At 40.3% G+C, this 19,649-nt stretch overlaps 1 protein-coding gene across 4 annotated transcripts in view; it reads left to right on the top strand.

Annotated features, from left to right (window-relative positions):
- Positions 1-19,649, top strand: part of Chrm3 (cholinergic receptor muscarinic 3) — a 450,464-nt gene that overhangs the window by 207,524 nt on the left and 223,291 nt on the right. For all 4 annotated transcript variants that reach the window (XM_055603957.1, XM_055603959.1, XM_055603956.1 and 1 more), the window contains exon 3: positions 18,057-18,117. The gene's annotated coding sequence lies outside the window, so the exon portion shown is untranslated. The remainder of the gene's footprint in view (positions 1-18,056; positions 18,118-19,649) is intronic.

Raw genomic sequence — 19,649 nt, 5'->3', positions numbered from 1 at the left:
TGCCAAGATACTTTAGCACAGTCACAGAAATGAAACTAGAGCATTCTTTCCGAAGACAAAAAGGACACATTTAATTGGGCTGTTTTTACTGAATCTTCATTAGTTGGTTTTATGAATGGAGCTGTAGCTGATGATTGACTGGTCCTTTGTGTCAATCAAGGATTTCTATACTTTGTACATTTGTCAAAGTCCTTTTTATGACTTTTGATCTTCCTTAAGTGAGAAAACTTCTTCTTATTCTGTAAAGTGCGTGCCCTCCTCTTCAGACAGATAAGGAGAAAGCAATCAGACCCAGAGATAAATAGCAAACAGCCTAGCCCTCACTGCTTGCCAACTTCACTATCCCATAAACTCTGAGAAGTGTTGTCCTAGCACTCTGAGAAATGATGAATTTCTAATTCATTTTTCTTCAGGCTTCCTTTTTCGCATCCCCTAAAGGTACATGCCCTAAGTGCTTCTCAGTACCCTCTGGATTTTACAGGAACTTACTTTGGGTATGATGGGAAACTAACTTTTGCAATTCCTGTAGGCGATCATAATGGTTCCAGCTGTAGAGTTGGACAGATCAGCCTCAAGATCCACCAGTAGGGAATCTGCCTAAGTTCCCCAAGACTCAATTTCCCTTCATCAGTTATAGCAGTAAAATTTGAAACATACCCCCGAGCCTCACCGTAGAGTTACAGTGAAAAAAATTATGGCATAACTTGTGAAAACTGTATGGAATGAGTAAGCCCACACTGGATGTCAACTTGAGCTTAAGAGAATGCGGTGTGAACTATTACAAAATAGGCAGGTGGTGTTTGGGGCACTGTGCCCTCCTTTTCTGTATGCCCCCCCCCCATCCCGTGCTCTTAGGAAAACACTAGCAGTGAAAGTGAAGAGATGATGTGTTCATGAAATTTGAGAAGAATTTGCTCATTCTTCAGCTCACATCTTCCTTGCTGGAGACTAACTCCATGGACCTCATGACCTACAACAGAGAAAGCATCTCCACAGCAGTACATTTGCATGTGACATAAGAAAAAAAAATCCAGACTATGTATATGTATGTCTTCATACACATTTCAATGTAGGTTTTTGAAGATATTTATATATAAGCGATGAATGCATGTGCATGACACACACACAGAGACACAGCTTATATCTTTGAAATGTGCTCCAGTTCAAATACCACATAATGAAGTAGAGCTCATGGTCAGATGGTACATACAGAAAAAAGAAGCCTAAGGGCTTAGGACTCCATACGGAGTGGTGTTAGGAGAAGGGCTATCACTGCATAGGGAATAGAAACAAAGGAGTCATAAGGCTTTGCAGGAGAAATCAAGTTACAGTTGTGTATATTCATGTCTCTGTGCCTTTGCATCTCTCCCTGGCACATGTGTGTATTTTATTCTCCGTCTTATCCCTCTTTCATCACTACCCTTCTCACACATGTACATCCACTCAGCCCCACCAATCACTGCACCCTCATCAGAAGTGCAAAGTGCTGCCAGTGGCAATTAGGAAAGACGCCTGGAAAAGAGCATTGTTCAAATAGCCCTGTAGCTCACCTGTACTTTCTTAAAGCCTGTGGCTCAAACAGACTCACTATACTCATCAAAAATTAACTTGTGAGCCTGGCAGCTGAAGAAATGCAAAAGCTGGGAATGTAACTGCTTCTGTTAAAAATATTTATGGCTGCCAGGCAGTGGTGGCGCGCACCTTTAATCCCAAGACTTGGGAGGCAGAGGCAGGTAGATCGCTATAAGTTCAAGGTCAGCCTGGACTACAGAACAAGTTCTAGGACAACTAAGAAACCCTGTCTTAAAACACACACACACACACACACACACACACATACACATACACACACGCCATATTGATCCTTTAAAATGAAGCACATTAAAGCATTGGATAGTATTGTGAAGATAAAAAACACAAAGAAAAAAAACCAATGCTACATAGAGTATAAAAATTCAGATGACCCCTTACCTTAGACTTACTACATTATCAGTGTGACATGGGTGGGTAGCTATCAGGGCATGCTTAGTGTCAAAGTAACTTTTAGAATTGTAGTGCTTCTTTGCAAACATGTTGAACTCTATGCCATTCCTTTCCTAATGCCTCAGTTTCTCAGTGATCTATCCTGCTCTGAGCTGGTAAAAATACTAACGTTTATCTTGTCCAACAAAACATTTATTCTCTGGGGCTGGAAAGACAGCTCACCATTTAAGAACAATCACTTGTCTTGCAGAGGACCTAAATTCAGTTCCCAGCAGCGATGCCAAGTGTCTTACAACCATCTGCTATTCCAGCTCTGGAGGATCCAGCGTCCTATTCTGGCATCAAGTTAAAGCGCGCACACACACACACACACACACACTTAAAATATTTTAAATGTATATTCTCAGTAGAGTTAATATTGTGTGTGGCTAAAGGACAATCATGGAGACTGGCAAGGTGGCTCAGTGAGTACATCTGGTTGGTGACCTCAGTTTGACCCTCAGACCCCACAAAATTGTCTTGTGAGTTCCACATGTGGACTACACACAGCCTACACACAGCAAACACTAATAATACATTTATTTAAAAGTAATTCACAGATAAGTAGATATTAATTTATGGATTTTAGGATTATTTACATTTAGAATGTTCAAAGTCAGCCCTCAAATCAGTGTGTAATTGTCAACAATTCTGAGAACATCACAGTGATAAATATTCCAGACATATAGGATTGGTAGAATTTTCAAACCCAAAGGTATTATAGCTAGCCTGTATTAAAAATAGCCTATTAGCTAAAAGATTTTCACTTCTAATCTCCAATAAAATGGAAAAATGGAGAAGAATGAAAGAATGCTATTCGGCTGACAGAGTTCTCAGTACTCATAGTGGTTTGGGTTTGATTTTAATAATGAGACGTTTAGCGAGCCTAATTATTTTCTTCGTCTCCCAACTCAATCATAATTTTAAAAGATGGTCCACAAGAATGAAACCATTTCTACCTCACTTTATTTTACTTCCCAATTTGAGAGCAAATATACAAAGTGTACATTTTTCCAGGGTTTCTCTCTTGACAGCCCCCCTGGGCGGGCTTTCCCAGCACTCTGGCTATATCTGACCTCTCGAACACCGCGGTGCAGGCACCATTTCTGTAAATCTCTCATAGACCAGATACAGGAGCTGAGCTCAGGCAGATACCTGGAAGAAAAAGGATACAGTGGTTGGATTTTGCAAAAGAATGCTATTGCTAATGTACTTTGGGGATGTCAGATTATATTGCAATAGGAACTTCTAGCTTCTACAACACTTTCTGTCCGCTTATCTCCTGTGTACTTCAGATGTGCTGGTTTATTTCGTCCCTTCAAAAAGCAAAGTGAACACTTGCTCTTGGAGACACTGAAATTCATTAAAATTGGAGATCTAGGTAGGCCTTTCTAAGAGAAAGCAAACTGCCCGCTGACAGTCAAGACAAAGCTCCTTCCCTGGCCAGACAGGAGGGTCCCTTAGGTAGAAATGAATCTCCTTTGTTCATGTTACTATAGAGCCATAGGGAGCCATCAGGGGCTTTCAGTTTTAGGAAGACTAGAGCTGGGAGCATTCAGGAAGGAAGAGGCCAGCCTGGTCTACTGAGTGAACTCAAGACAGGTGAGGATACACAGAAAAACTCTGTTTTGAAAAACACAACAAGACAAACGAACAAATAAAAACATCAAAAAAGAAAGATAATGTATTAATTATGCCATACAATAGTATATCAAAGCACTTTAAGACAAGATTTACTAAGTTGTGTGTGTGTGTGTGTGTATGTTGGTAAGCATTGCTGCACACGTGTCCTGAATTTTGAATCCCAGCGTGACGTCAGAAATCACCCTCCATTGCTCTTCCACTTTATTCACTGAGGCAGGGTGGGTCTCTCAGTCTAACCCAGGCTGTGCAGCTCCCCTCGTCTCTCAAGACAGCTTGCCCTGGGAGGCCTCTGTCTCTGCCTTCTGAGACTGGAGTTGCAGGTGAGACACCACACTCACACAGCATTTAAGTGAATTCTTGGAGATCTCAGGTCCTCACACTTGCATGGCCCGCACTCTAACCACTGAGCCACCATCTCCCCAGCCCCTGCATTCATTAGTCAACTAAACAACCAGGCAATGGACAACTCCCAGAGATATCTCCAGAATTTAATCTGTATATTCACCAATCACCTAAAGAGAGTCAATGTATCTTTACATGGAAAAGAAAAATGTTAACTCATGTTCTCTACAGGCCCCTGTCTCCATCACCATAGTGTCTGACAGAAGTAATACCACCAATCTGTACCACGAACTGACAGCAAATGAAAGTTGACCTTTAACCCTGAACACAAAGCATGGTTCTTATAGGACTCTGGAGGGCTAGGGTCCTTCTTTGCTGCACTCTGTAAACAACTTTTGAAAATAGTGCCTGCAGCACAGCTCAAACCCTCCTTTTTCCCTCTTCTCCTACAATGATCATCCCACTCTTTTGCCGTGGTTTTTCCTCTGCGTGTTTTCACACATGTTATTTAGTACCTATGGATATGTATTAGGGACAATTTCAAAGATAAAAATACCCTAAATAAGTAAATAGCAAATTATAGCCACAACTGTTAACAGTCTACAAGTTGACTGTGTCACTTTTTTTTTTAAACCTGATTACTCAACATATCCACTCGGATACCATTAGATTTCCTATCTGTCTCTTTTTTTAATTTTTTATTAATTACACTTTATTCACTTTGTATCCCCCCTGTTGTTCCCTCTCTCCTCCAGTCCCAATCCCTCCCTTTTTCCACCCTTTGCATGCATGCCCCTCCCCAAGTCCACTGATAGGGAAGATCTTCTTTCCTTCCTTCTGATCCTAGTGAATTAGGTCTCATCAGGAGTGGCTGCATTGTCTTCCTCTGTGGCCTGGTAATGCTGCTTCCCCCTCAGGGGGAGGTAATTAAAGAGCAGGCCAATCAGTTCATGTCAGAGACAGTCCCTGTTCCTATTACAATGGAACCCACTTGGATACTGAAGTGCCATGGGCTACATCTGTGTGGGTGGTAGTGGGGTCTTAGGTTATCAAAGATCATCCTGAGTTAGCTGTCCCAGAAGCAGAAAGACACACACAGTATATTCTCACTCATATAGACATATAATATAGGATAAACCTACTAAAATCTGTACAGCTAAAGAAACTAATCAAGAGGGAGGACTCTTGCTAAAATGCTCAATCCCTATCCATAAAGGCAAAGAGGATGGACATCAGAAGAAGGAGAAAAGAGGGAACAAGTCAGGAGCCTGACACAGAGGACCTCTGAAAGGCTCTGTCCTGCAGACTATCAATGCAGATGCTGAGACTTATGGGCAACCTTTGGGCAGAGTGCAGGGAATCTTAGGAAAGAAGTGGGAAATAGTAAGATCTGGAAAGGACAGGAACTCCACAAGGAGAACAACAGAACCAAAATATCTGAGCACATGGGTCTTTCCTGAGACTGATACTCCAACCTATGTGTCTCTTAAGATTAGTGTAGTCAGGTGGGACCAAGGTCTGACTCAGTAACAGAGACTAACCTAGAACTCACCATATAGTCCAGGGTATCCTTAAACTTGTAGAAATCCTCCTGCCTCAGTCTTCCGACAGCTATGATTACAGGTGTAAGCCTTGACAACAAGCTTATTTTGTGTAGATGATGATGATGATGATGATTATTATTATTATTATTATTATTATTAGACTAGGAAGTTGTCACTTGGTGTAATACATAGGATATCTTATGCAGCCTTTCTTTAAGATTATCCTTGAGGGAGTCTCTTAACGGACTTCTGAATCTGCCACACAGATCCAGGAAGCCCTCGGCTCCTGGTAGTCCAATATCCTGTAGTAAATGTTAACCATTCACCAATCAGAAGTATCATTAAAGCCAACATGGAAACACTAGGCTAATTCAAGAAAGTAAAACACCTTCTGAAAGATTATTTAACAAGAAAAACTCCAGGGAATCTGATTAAGCATGAAGTTTACGCTGCCACGGGTGTTATATTTCCGGAGAACAGCTGTACAGTTGGAATTGCCAAAATTATAATTCATCATCTTCAAAGTGACCTTTCCAAACATTTAAGAGGTTGAAATTTTAGCAAAATACAGGCTCAGAGGCTCATTAGAATTTTTAAGAGTGTGTCGTAGAATGTCAAGGTTGCATTTCAAAACATGGTATTTGAAAGTATGTATTTCTAAATAATGTTGTCAGATTCTTTTCAAACCCCCAATTGATTGTTTTGCTGTTATTGTTATTGTTGTTTGTGGTACGGTAATGATGTTGTTATTATTCAGTACATATTCAGTATTCTCCTTTCAGGAAGTAAGTTTATTTTTCATTACATTTATAGAGTAAATGAACTCGGGGAAAAATACTTCTGCAAGCTTAAAAGCAAATTCATTATCATCTAGGCTGGACTCTGAGTGAGTAGTTGAATTAAGTCTCTGTTCCTGCACTGAAGTAGAGACAAGTATTTCTGTGCTGCTAAGGCAATGTAGCATTTGCCCTGTCTTCCCTAAGAATACGTAAGCTGTTCAAACAGAGTTGGGGGAAGCAGCTGTCAGAATGGACATGCCTTCAGGAAAGCCACAGCTCATGTCTCACCTCACACTTCTGCCTACTCCTGCTATGATCATGAAGAAACACAGTATTGAAACCCAGTGACTCTCAAATTTATTTAAGCATTGAACCCCTTTCTAGAATATTACAGCGCTACTTGGAGTATAATCTAGGAAGTGTTGTGAGCATCTATGAAATCTCACATAACTGCAAATTTTGCCTCCCTTGCCTTGCTATGTTGGCCAGGGGTCAAAATCAGATAATCCTGGTAGCTCTAAGCAATTCTTGCAAGAGTTAGTTTTGAGAAAAAGGATGAAACCATAGGAAACTTTTGAAATTACAGCATGACTTAAAAACTTCTGTAGGAGCTAAACAGAGAATTCTCGACAGAGGAATATCGAATGGCAGAGAAACACTTAAAGAAATGCTCATCTTCATTAGCCATCAGGGAAATGCAAATCAAAACGACCCTGAGATTTCACCTCACACCCATCAGAATGGCCAAGATGAAAAACTCAAGTGACAACACATGCTGGAGAGGTTGTGGAGAAAGGGGAACCCTCCTCCACTGCTGGTGGGAATGTAAACTGGTACAACCACTTTGGAAGTCAATCTGGCGCTTTCTCAGACAATTAGGAATAGTGCTTCCTCAAGACCCAGCCACACCACTGCTAGGTATAAACCCAAACTTTGCTCAAGTACACGAAAGGGATACTTGCTCAACCATGTTTATAGCAGCTTTATTTGTAATAGCCAGAATCTGGAAACAACCCAGATGTCCATCAACAGAGGAATGGATACAGAAATTGTGGTATTTTTACACAATGGAATACTACTCAGCAATCAAAAAGGAGGAAATCATGAAATTTGCAGGCAAATGGTGGGATCTAGAAAAGATCATTCTGAGTGAAATATCCCAGAAGGAGAAAGACAAATATGGTATATACTCACTTATATAGACCTATACTATATGATAAACATAATGAAATCTATACAACTAAAAAAGATAATCAAGAGAGCGGACATGGGGTAAGATGATCAATCCTCATTTAGAAAGACAGATGGGATGTGCATTGAACGTATGATAGGAGTCTAATGAGCGCATCTGAAAGACTCTAACTAGCAGTGTTTTCAAAGCAGATACAAAGACTCATAACCAAACCTTTGAAGAGTACAGGGAATCATATGAAAGAAGGGGAGTTAGTATGATGGGGAAAAGATAGGAGCTCCACAAGGACCAAATATATCTGGGCACAGGGTCTTTTCTGAGACTGACATTCAACCAAGGACCATGTATGGATATAACCTAGAACCTCTGCTCGGATGTAGCCTATGGTAGCTCAGTAACCAATTGATTTCCCATAGTGAGGGGAACAAGGACTATTTCTAACAGGAACTTAATGACTGGCTCTTTGACCTCCCCACCCCCCAAGGGAGGAGCAGTCCTATTAGGCCACAGAGGAGGGCTTTGCAGCCAGTCCTGAAGATACCTGATAAAACAGGATCAGATGAATGGGGAGGAGATCCCCCCCATCAGTGGACTTGGAAAGGGGCACGGTGGAGATGAGGGAGGGAGGGAGGCACTGGGAGGGAATGAGGGAGCGGGATACAGCTGGAATACAGAGTTAATAAAATGTAACTGATAAGAAAAAAAATTAAATTAAAAAAAAGCTTCTGTAGTTGTGTGTGTGGTGTCCCTGTGCATGCTGTAGGCATGTGCAGGTCAGTGCACACACACGTGGACGTCAGAGGATGACCTTGGTGTCGATCATCACCTTCTACCTCTTTAGAGATGGGGCCTCTTGCTCTCTACTTCGTACACCAGGCTAGCTGGCCCACAGCATTCAGGATTCACCTGTCCCTGCCCCGTCTCACCTCATGAGAATGCAGGATCACAGCTGCGCGCACCACTGCGTCCAGCCTTAAACGCGTACTGGAGACTTAAACCCAGGTCCGCACTCTTGAGCAGCAAGCACTTCACCCACAGCGCCATCTCCCCAGCCTTGTAGTTTTTAAATAAGTATAATTCTGAACAGCACACTACATGATGGACAGTTCTGGAACTATTTTTTCCCCTCACTTTTCTGATACAATGACAAGATAATCGGCCACAGTTTGTACCTAAGGGTACATGTGACCATCCCTTTTAAGTTCTAACATTACCATTGTTTCAACAGTATCCCTAATGTCTCATTCTATCACACCTTACAGAATTGTTTACAAATATTCTCTGCCCAGTTGTTTCCTTTTCATTAATCGTTTGTAAGAAGTTTTATCTTAACTACGGTGTACCAAAGAAGGGCTTCAGTTGCAAAGTGCCTGGCTTGACTTTACCGTTTCCTTTGGTTTGGGTTGTTTGTCCATCTGGGCAGCAGTGTGTATGTAAAGACATATTTTGGACACATGCGCAAATATATCAGTAGGAATAATGTGCAATTATAAAGAAACTGATAAGCCTCACCATTAACCAAAAGAGGGGGGTTGTGACTGAGGGAATGTATCACGGGTTCTTATTACCCTATGACAAAATGCCTGACAGAAGCAATTTAATGACAGACAGCTTTTTGGTTTAGTTAGAGTATGACAGCAGTCATGGTTCTTGCAGAGGACCCAAGGTCAATTATCACCCACAACTGCCATGCCAGGAAGCTCACAACTGTTTGTAATTCCAGCTGCAAAGGATCTTATGATTCTTCTGTACTCCATGGACATTCACCCACACATCACACACACACACACACACATAAATAAAAATAATTAAGAGTAAGGCTTTGTCTGGTGGAAATATGGCCAAGGAACTCAGCCTATGCATCCTCCTTATGATGTGAGTTCAGCTCACAGCAACTTTTCTTGTCTGAAACAGAAGTAACTTGGCTTACCCTGGAAACTGGATTCAAAGTAACTGTGATGCTGAATGTTTCATCCCAGGTCTGGTTGCGTATGAACCCCAGAATGGTAAAGAGCCGGCCCAAGCCGTTTATTTCAGAATGTGCTCCTCATTGTAAGCATATTCTCCTCAGATTTTTTTTCTATGTATGAGCTGAAATTAAGTTCCTGGCTCATTACAGTGCCCCCTCCAGTCGCAGTGACCCTCAATAAGGGAGGGTTAGTACTTGGTTCTGAGGTTTCCAGTTTTAGAGTCTATTTTGCATACGAAAGTTTGACTTTAATTTTTATGTTATTGAGATTAAAATATTATAGATGTGGTTATGCGTTTTTAATTTCTGAAAGTTGGTAAGAACATATTTTGAAAGATCTAGTGCTTACTATTACTTTTATGATGTAATAAAAGATTGTCTGGCAGAACCTAAGAAAAAATAAAAATGACTTTGAAGATTGAAAAGAAAAAAGGGAAGCATCTCCCAGAAGGCCAGTATTGGATACCAAGCAGCATAATACCATCATTTGCTTGCTTGAGAGTAAATCTGCCTAAAGACTTTAAACTGGAGCAGAGCAGAGATTGTTCAGAGTTCTGTCTTCTAGTAAATTCCAAAGTGTTGGAGTTTTGTCTGGCTGTTCTACTGCAGAGCAATGACCTGGGATGGCAATTTTCTACCTTGATCCTGTTCTTTAGCTCCTTCTGGAAGCATCCAAAAGAATGTCCTTTATAAGAATCTAAACGCCAGGAAGATTTCATCTCTTCAAAACTCCATTTCTTAACCCCTTGTAAACACTATGGCTTGGTCAACTCTGTAAAAGTGTTGAAAAAAAAGGCATTTATTCCTGGACTTTCATATTCATGCTATGACTTAGGGAGACAAAGAAACACTAAGAAGCAGGGACACTAAGAGCAGGCTGCGATTTAAAGACTGTAATTAAAGCCACCTGGAGCAGGACTTGAGAAAGGTCACCTGAAGAAAAGGGTGGTTAACATTTCCAGCCCCTGAGCTCACCCATGTCTGCTAGAAAGCAGCATTTTAGAGATATAGCACTGTTCATAAAATTAAGTAGTTCAAGGACCGGTCCTTTTGTTACACTTTTTTTTTAGCTTTTAAAGATTACAGGAAACTATTTGGTGGGTTGGAAAATTTTTAAATTATGGTTTCATGGGAGAGATAATAGCATTGACTTTTAGGTTGGGTTATCTTTTCTTGTAGGGTGACTCACTAACGGATGCATTTTTTGTAGTTTTCACTGGCTAGGACGCAAACCCTTTTATAATCTTCTCTCTGAATTATAGTTATTGTTTGTTTTTTAACTAAATGTGTTTTCTGAAAATTATTCTTTGTAGCATAGGAATCTAGAAAATTCTTGTTTCCAATCTGCTGTCAGCACAGGAATCCTTAGAATCCCAAGGATAAGGAAAGGCTATCACTGAGAATTCATACACATAGAGAGATGGGCATATAACTGCAGATATATTATGCATAAATATAGACATCAGCCCAAAATGATGAATATAATGTAAATCAACAGCTCTATTGAGACAATATCCAATTATGGTGAGGAAAGGGAAAATAAAATAGCTACTTTTTGATAAGCAGTTCATTGACATCAAACAAAACTTTAAATGCAAAAATTCTATAACTCCTGAATCATTGCTACAGGAATATTTAATTATAATATAAGTATACACACATAGAAGGATTATTATTACTATAGTACTGATAACCTTAATTCTATACTTAAAAAAACAACTGATGTGGATCAATTTTCATATAAATCCACATGAGATATATGTGGATTAAAAAGATTCACTTATGTCCAGTGTGAAGGACAAATGAATAGACATCTAAGTGGCATGATCTCCATAAAGGAGATGGATGTATTTCAAAGAGAGGAGAGCACAGGAAATGACGGACTTCAGTTAACACCAAAGAGCCCGAGAGTGGAAGGAAATGAGACCATTTATATTTGTCCTTTGAATGTGCATTTGTGATTTTTTTTAAAGTAAAGAGAAAATTATTTTATTGTGTATTATTTTACTTTAATGGTCCTTTTTTCAAATCTTCGTCTGGGTTGTTGTGTTGCTTGGAATTAAGGTTTGTAGAGGTCAAGGTTCAAGAGAATACAAGCAGAAACAGGGTGAACAATCTCTGACTCTCTTTGTTCCCACACCCTTCTGTCTCTGTAGGCTACTGCTAATTATAAATAAGCTTGTCTTCTAGATTTACACGTGATGGACTATTTCAGGTCACAACTGGGACAAAGTAAATAGAAACCAATCCTTTTATGGTACAAGAGGAAAAATGAGCTTGTTTAAACCCATGTTTCCTCTATAGCCTACTCCATCTGGACCAGTGACACTAACTTTTTACCACCCTACCTCCCAAGGTTCAAAAGATGTCATGATAAGTCTAATAAAAAAAACAGCTCTTTCACCCAGTGGTTAAGGGAACATGGGCCTTGCAGAGATCCTGAGTTTCGGTCCCAGCACCCATGCCAGGCATTGACAACCCCCTGTAACTCCAATTCCAAGCAGTCTCCTAAGATCCACGTGGATTTGTGTTCGTGTGTACGCACTCACACACAAAGTCATATATTAAAAATAAAAGCCTCTTAGAAATAATCACTATAAAGGGAGCTGACACAATGTGAGATGTTATACTAAAATTTATTCTCTTGTAAATTAATATACAGTAAAAAGTTTAATTTAATAAATAAAGCTGAAGTTTGGGGTTTTGGTTTTTTTTTTAATCCTTATTCTGTAAGATGTCAGTAAACAGGAGAATATGCGTAAAATATCTGCTTTGTCTTCAGCCACAGGCTACTTAAAATTCAGATTTCATTTTAAACTCACTACGATTAAAAAAATGGAACTTAGAATCTGTAAAAATTGGGCTAATATGTATTTACAACTTCAATTTCCTAGGGCTTTATTATTAAAAAAAAAAATCAAAGCTGAAACTAGCTGCTATTTGGTATCTGTACGCAGTAGAATTGAGCAACAAATTGGATAAAAATTAAAGATGGGCATGACAAGATTTACTGACTGAACAATACTTTGGGATGTGTTTGGTTATGCCAAGCTTCTTCTTTCTCAGTTTTTCCTCTGTCTTTTGGAAAATACAATAAAGTAAAGTAACATTGAACTGCCTGCTGCAGCCAACAAGCTTAGTCTATGCTCTGATCTTATATGGCCCTGTGCTACCTCGTTACAGTGTTCGTTATGTTGCATGAAATCTATACATTGGCTAGTTGGTGTAGGAGGGCCCAGCCTACAGTGGGCAGTACCATCCTTAGGCAAACGGACCTGGGCTGTATAAGAAAGGTAGCAGGGCAGGTAACAGGCAAGCCGATACCCCCATTCCTCTATAGTCTCTGCTTCATTCCCTGCCTCCAGCTTCCAGCATCAAGATCATGTCTTTAACTCCCAGGATTATGGACTGTCGCTTTAACTCAAGTAAACCCTTTTCTCCCAAAGTTGCTTCTGGTGGCTAGGACTTAATTTTGGTAAATATTTGCTATGGTTGTTTCTTTTTTTAATTTAATTTAATTTTAATCACAGGTCATTCACTTGTCTCCCAGCCTTAGCCCCCTCTCCCTTTCCCTCCCAACCCCACCCTCCCTCTCTCATTTCCTCCCTACCCTCTTCCACTGATAGGGCTGGTCCTCCTCCCCTTTCATCTTACCCTAGCCTATCAGGTATCTTTTGGACTGGCTGCAGTGTTCTTATCTGTGGCCTAGCAAGGCTGCTCCTCCCTCGGGGCGGGGGGAGATAAATGAGCCAGTCACTGAGTTCATGTCAGAAATAATCCTTGTCCCCCATACTAGGGAACCCACTTGAATACTGAGCTACCATGGGCTACATCCAAGCAGGGGTTTTAGGTTATATCTATGTATGGTCCTTTTTTGGAGAAACAGTCTCATAGAAGACTCCTGTGCCCTGATATATTTTGTTCTTGTGGAGCACCTGTCCCCTCTAGGTCGCACTAACTCCCCCTTCTTTCATATGATTCCCTGTACTCTGCTGAATGTTTGGTTATTAGTCTCAGCATCTACTTTGATACACTGCTAGGTAGAATCTTTCAGATGCCCTCTGAGGTAGGCTCCTGTCCTGTTACTTGTTTTCTCTTACTTCCAATGTTGATCCCCTTTGTCTTTCTAGGTAAAGATGCTATGGTTGTTTCTATGAAATCATATGGGGTTTAGTTTTTAATGGGGGGAGGGAACAGGCTTGCCTGACAGCCACACCATTTATTTACTGAACAATACTTTGGGACAACTATTGGACCTGTGTATTTCATTTACAAATTGAAAATAATAAAAACAAATTGAAAATAATAATCCCAACTCCTTTCATTTGCAGCTCTTTTTGGTTCTCTGATATAAGATGAAGTCATTTTATTTAAAGAACCATTTTAGGGATGAAGAGATAGCTCAGTTGTTAAAGTGCCTTCTGCATAAGACTGAGGATCTGAGTTCCATCCTTGGCACCCACATGAGGAAACCTCTGTGATGGTGGCATTCCCTTTAAACCAAGAGCTAGAAATGTGAAGACAGAAGGATGAGAGCTCAAAGGCCGCCCACCCTGGCCTACTCAGGGAGCCTTCAGGTCCCAATGAGAGACCCTGTATCGAAAGCACAAAGTGGGTCACACCTGAAGGATGGTACCCGAAGCTGACTTTTGACTTGCAAATGCATGTGCACACACGTCTACTCAGAAAGAATCACTTCGTGTCGTAAGTTACTCTATCTCCCCTGCTCTGATGAGAAGAGATGAGGGACAGATCAGGGAGTGGGTGACTTCCGCATGAGCACCAGCAATAATGTAATGCTGACAAGTGTTGCCCCTCTCTGAGTTTTAGTGCTATATTAACACATACCCATAAAAAGCTTCCAGTCTCAATTTTGCCAAAGCACTTGTTATTTTGGTCCTCAAATAAAGTAGGCTAGTAAACTTTGATATTAAAATGGGAATATTTTGACTATCCCTAAGGTTCTAGGATCTAATTTCAGACGAATTCAAGAGTTAAATTAGTTAATTAAGCCCATTTATTTCAAGACTGTGAACAGGTTCAATTCTATCTAAATCAGATGACTAGGGACTCATTTATCATCTACTTAAACTGGAAAAAGAAAGCGTGGGGAGAATCTAAGCTGATGCTTCGTGTCTTTCTGGAGATAAGAGAAATGTGCATCCTCAAAACAATTAGAAAGAATCAAAGGTTTTTTTTTTTTTTTTTTTTTTCCAACAAAGTTTTAAGAAAATAAGTCCTGGCAGATTATCATCCTGAAAGTCCAGAGTCGCTACTTCTCTGCGGTTCCTGGAGTCACTATAGATAAATCAAGAAAAAGACTATTACTTCAAAAGTGGACAGACAGCCTAACTCTTACATGCCGTCAATCAAAACAGCAGTTTGCAGTTCCATGGAGAGAAATCTGTCTTCTAGCCTTTCGTGGATATTATTCTGTTCCTAGCATTGTGACCCTCTGTGTTCAGCTATCTGCATAATTATGACAGCCATCTTTGGCATCACCAGCCATATTCTGAGTCTGTAACCTTCTGAACAGTAGTTACTGGAATCTGAAAAAAACAAACTGCTACAGTCAGAGGTTTGTAGCCATAAGTGAATGCCATATACAAGTAATTGGCAATAGAATGAATTTGAAGCTAGGACTGAAGCCAGCATGCTTGCTAGCTTTCAAAGTGAATACTTTACTATATCTGATACTGGATAAACTTGGGAGCCTTCAAGCCTCAATAATTGCTCCCAAATCCATTTAGTGAACAGAAACTTAAATCAACAGCTACTCTCATGATCCCTTGTGTGTTATTGTCACATTAATGTAATTTCAAATTACTCATGACTATATATTGACTTGTCAAAGCAATCTGGATCCAACAAGTCAGCAAGTCAGGAGCTGTGGTTGTAAATTAGACAAACATGATGAATTTGTTGACCAAAGTCTGCTCTGGCCGACTTAACCAATTTTAACAATGAAATCCAGATAGTGGATGATGGCTCAGTAACTGTTCTGTAGAAGATGGGAGGGCACTAGGAGATGATTGACATGCCTGGGAAAGGAATTATCTGGCTATGCATTTGCCCTTTGAGTTTAATCTTCAGTACCCATTTGAAAGCCAAGCATAGTCATACACACTTATAATGCCAATATCAGATCCTACAGGACACCGGCCCTGACAAATAGCCTCTGTACTCATCAGCGTTTCCACATGCCACAAAGAAACTGCTTTTCAGATGGTGATGAGAGAGAGAAATACTGCCTAGTCCCACCAAAGTGTCATTGGACCACATTTCCAGAAGGGACAGTAGTGCTTATGTCGGGTTAAGGATAGATGTTTGCTTCTAAGGATATGTTGGTATGGAGAAGACGCAAAGGTCCTAGTGCTTATGTAGCAAGTACAAGAACACAAAGGTAGGGCACTCAAACAGAACTAGATTCAAGGTCTAGCCTGTGATGACCCAAGTCCCATCCATACCTCAGCCTCAGCTGCCCTGTGTACAAAAGAAAGAAAGAAAATGGAGGCCATACAATGCTCAACTCTATAGTCTGTCCCTTTTATCACATACTCTTCTTAATCAAGGGCTCATAGGAGAGGATGGGTCCATAATGTTTTGTTCATTTCAGGTGCAAATAGGCAAAAGACCCTTGGTGGGTCCCAGACTGTAAGCAATGATTCAGGGAAAGCCCCAAGGACAGGAAGAGTTGGTATCCAGATGGCAGATATCTAATGCTTTGTAAGAAGTGATTCTCAAATTGACTGAGTGCCTATTGCTTTTCATTTTTTCCATCTATTCCTTGCAGAGTAAGTGAACATAATGCAGATCTATTTTTGACTTATGAACTACACTTTTCAGTTGCTAGAAAACCTTCTTAAAGTTTGCTGTGCATCTTTGAGCTTTTGTTGTCACAGGCCACACTTATAGAGTTTGCCTCAGTTCCTCTTCTTTACTGAGGAAGTTCATTGGATGTGACTGTAGGCTCCCACCTACTTCTCTCTTTGAAGCTCCTCTGTCTCATCGGTTCCTTCTGTGCAAACCTTGGCCACATTTTCTTTTCTGTGGTACCTGCTTCCTTCACATCTTCATAGTAGCATCCTTCTCACCCCGACACTTCCCCTGTGCTTTCCCATGGTGTTCCCCCCCCTTTTTGTCTGATTAAGCTTTAAAAGTAGTGTCAGGGATGTCTCAGTAAAGTGCTTGCCACATAAGTATGAAGACCTAAGTTTGCTCTCCAGGGCCCACTTGAAGATGATGGATACAGTAGTACATACTTGTAATCCCAGCACTGGGGACACAGAGAATTACATATCCATGGTGCTCGTTGGCCAGCCTAATTGGTGAACTTCAAGGCAGCGAGGCACCATTCTCCAAAGGAGGTAGACAGTGTTCCTAAGGATGACATCCAGGTTGTGCTCTGGCCCCCAAATACATGCACACAGAACTATTATCAATTAGGTTAATAAAAGAAGTGCTGGTTAGGTTTTATCAAAATGTCACGCATCAAGACATACCTGGGATGAAGAAATTTCTATTGAGAAACTGCCTCCATCAGATTTTCCTGTTCTCATGTCTGTGGGGCATTTTCTTGATTTCTGATTGATTATGGGAAGGCCTAGCCCTCTGTGGGAGGAGCCATCCTCAGGATATAAAAGAAAGGTGGCAAGCTAAGTATAAGAAGCAAAATGGTAAGCTATGTTGATTCATGTTCTCTTCCTTTCCTGCTTCAACTTCCCTCAGTGACGAACTATAACCCATAAAGTGAAAAAACTCGTTCCTTCCCAAGTTGCTTTTGTTCATAGTGTTTATTGCAGCAGGAAGCAAACTAGGTACTGGCCTAGTGCTAGAGCTTTGAAGTGAGTGGCGGGATTTTCTTAACATTTCCTTGATTCCATGTATGAGAGGGGACTGTTATTGAGGATACTACATGATTATATTCTTGAATGGTTTGGGGGAAGATGGAATACAGGCCCTTCTGGGATATTAGGCACATGACTTCCCTTTGAAAATAAAAAAGGTACAAAAGGGAGCAATGGGAATGTCATCGTTCTCACATTCCTCAGTGACCTTCTTTGTCAACCTGATCTTAGGGAGACTTGAGGGGGTGAAGCTATGGAATGAGGAGCCTGGATTCAGGTCTTTTCTTTCTCTTCCTTTCTCCCTGGCTTCCCTTGTTTTAATCGGTTCTCTCTCCGGCCTGAGACTCTGGGAATCCTCTCGTCTACCTTCCAAGTCCTGGAATTGTCGATGTGCACCATCATGTCAAGGCTTTAATGGGAACTCTAGAGGTTGAACTGAGGTCCTCACACTTGTATGACAGGCACTTTAATTACTGAGCCATCTCTCTAACCCCAGCAACAGATAACTGAGCTTTTCTGAATCCCTATGGCCTCATTTCTGGTAATATGGAGGTTCCTTCTTGTGACCTGTGGATTCACTTCTCTAACTTTGTTAGAGAATTGTAAATTGTAAATTCTCTAAATTTTTTATGTTTCTTTGAATCGTTTTCTCTTAACTGTTAAGCTCTGCTCCCTATGGTCCTGTTTCTGTGTTAACCACCTTCTCTTGTTTTCTAGTGCTGCATTCTGACTAGTGGCCAAGTACGGACATTCTGAACATCAGCAAAGGTAGAGTAAGGTAAGCAACTTTTCTAGTTGTATCTTTGCTTGAAAGGGAAATCAGTGGCTTAATCTACAAAAATTGGTCAATGAGAAATATAAATTATAAGTTGGTGTTTGGAATAATTTAAAATGTCTGCTGTGTGCATCACCTTTTCCCCTTCAAATTAATGGGTTTCACCTGATGTCTTTGTATACACACATCATTACAATATGTCCACATTTATTCCCAGACTGTGTGCATCTAATGACCATACAGACATGCTCAAGTATTCATAGAAATAACACTTGGTTCTTTCCTTATCCAATTCAAATTTAAAGTAAAGTCATGGTTACTGAAATTTGAAACAAGCTGACTTTATTTTAAAGATGTATGTGTTTGTGCATTTATATACATACACATATAGTTAGTAGATAGATAGATAGACAGACAGATAGATAGATAGATAGATAGATAGATAGATAGATAGATAATAGATGGATAGATGATAGGTAGATAATTTACTTCAACAGCATCAGAATGCAGAATATTTTAATTACCTGCATGTGTCTTAGCTTGTGCAAACAGATCACTCTAAATATATGTTCTTGAATAGCTTCTGGAAAGGTAGCCTGCTTCTGCAAATATTTTACATTTAAGAACTATCCTTTGATTTATATTGTCTTTGTTCAAGTGATCCAAACAGATTGTAAACATAAAAAGCAAGATTATAAGACAGCACAATTCTCTTTGTATATTATTGTTGACAATATTTTTTTCTATCCCACAAATGCTGTTACTATGCGACCCCACATCCATCCTTCCTTCCTTGTCAAATCTTGATGCTGTGAAGGATAGCACTTCAGCTAAAAGTTCACATCATAGTGGACATGGTGACTCACAGATATAATTCCAGTACTCAGGAAACTGAGGCAGAAAGTTTGCCATGAACTTGAAGCCGGTCTGGGCTACGTAATTAGTTTCAGGCCACTTGGGCTATGACATGAAATCTTGTCTCAGAGAAAAAAAAAATGTCATTCCATCTCCCTAGTACTCTTTACTTTAGCTGTATGGCCCATTTCTGGCCATTGGGCTCTGGGTAATAGCCTTAAAGAAAATGTCCTTAGAAAGAATTGGTTTTAGAAGGTTTCTTCTTGCTTCTGTCTCAAGGTCCTAATAGAGAAGCACAGCCTCATATTTCGGTCTCAAAGACAAATGCAGCACAGCTATAGGGGTCAAGAGCAGAAACTAAAAAATAATGTAAGCCCTGAAAAGACCGTGGATTCACACATGTGCACACATGTTCACATATACTCCCAAGCACACACTTGTGTAGAAACACACACTCATACACTGACTTGGCTGAGCTTATAGGGTCATCTGACATTCAGATCCAAGCAAGGACTAAGCTGATTCAAAGCCTTCACCTTTATGCTCAGCATCTGCCCACACTTGACTTAATGTCCAGAGCAGTATGAGAGGCCACATATTCTTTTGTCTGCATTTTGAAGATGATGAAACAGCTCTAAGCTATTAACAATTTAGATCCATTTGTGAGGTTTGCACTAGGA

This window comes from Psammomys obesus, unplaced genomic scaffold, assembly GCF_907164565.1.
Source record: "Psammomys obesus unplaced genomic scaffold, mPsaObe1.curated_primary_1811, whole genome shotgun sequence".
In the NCBI taxonomy this organism is placed as follows: Eukaryota; Metazoa; Chordata; class Mammalia; order Rodentia; family Muridae; genus Psammomys; species Psammomys obesus.
Note: the sequence above shows the minus strand (reverse complement) of the source record. Positions and strands in the feature narration are given on the sequence as shown.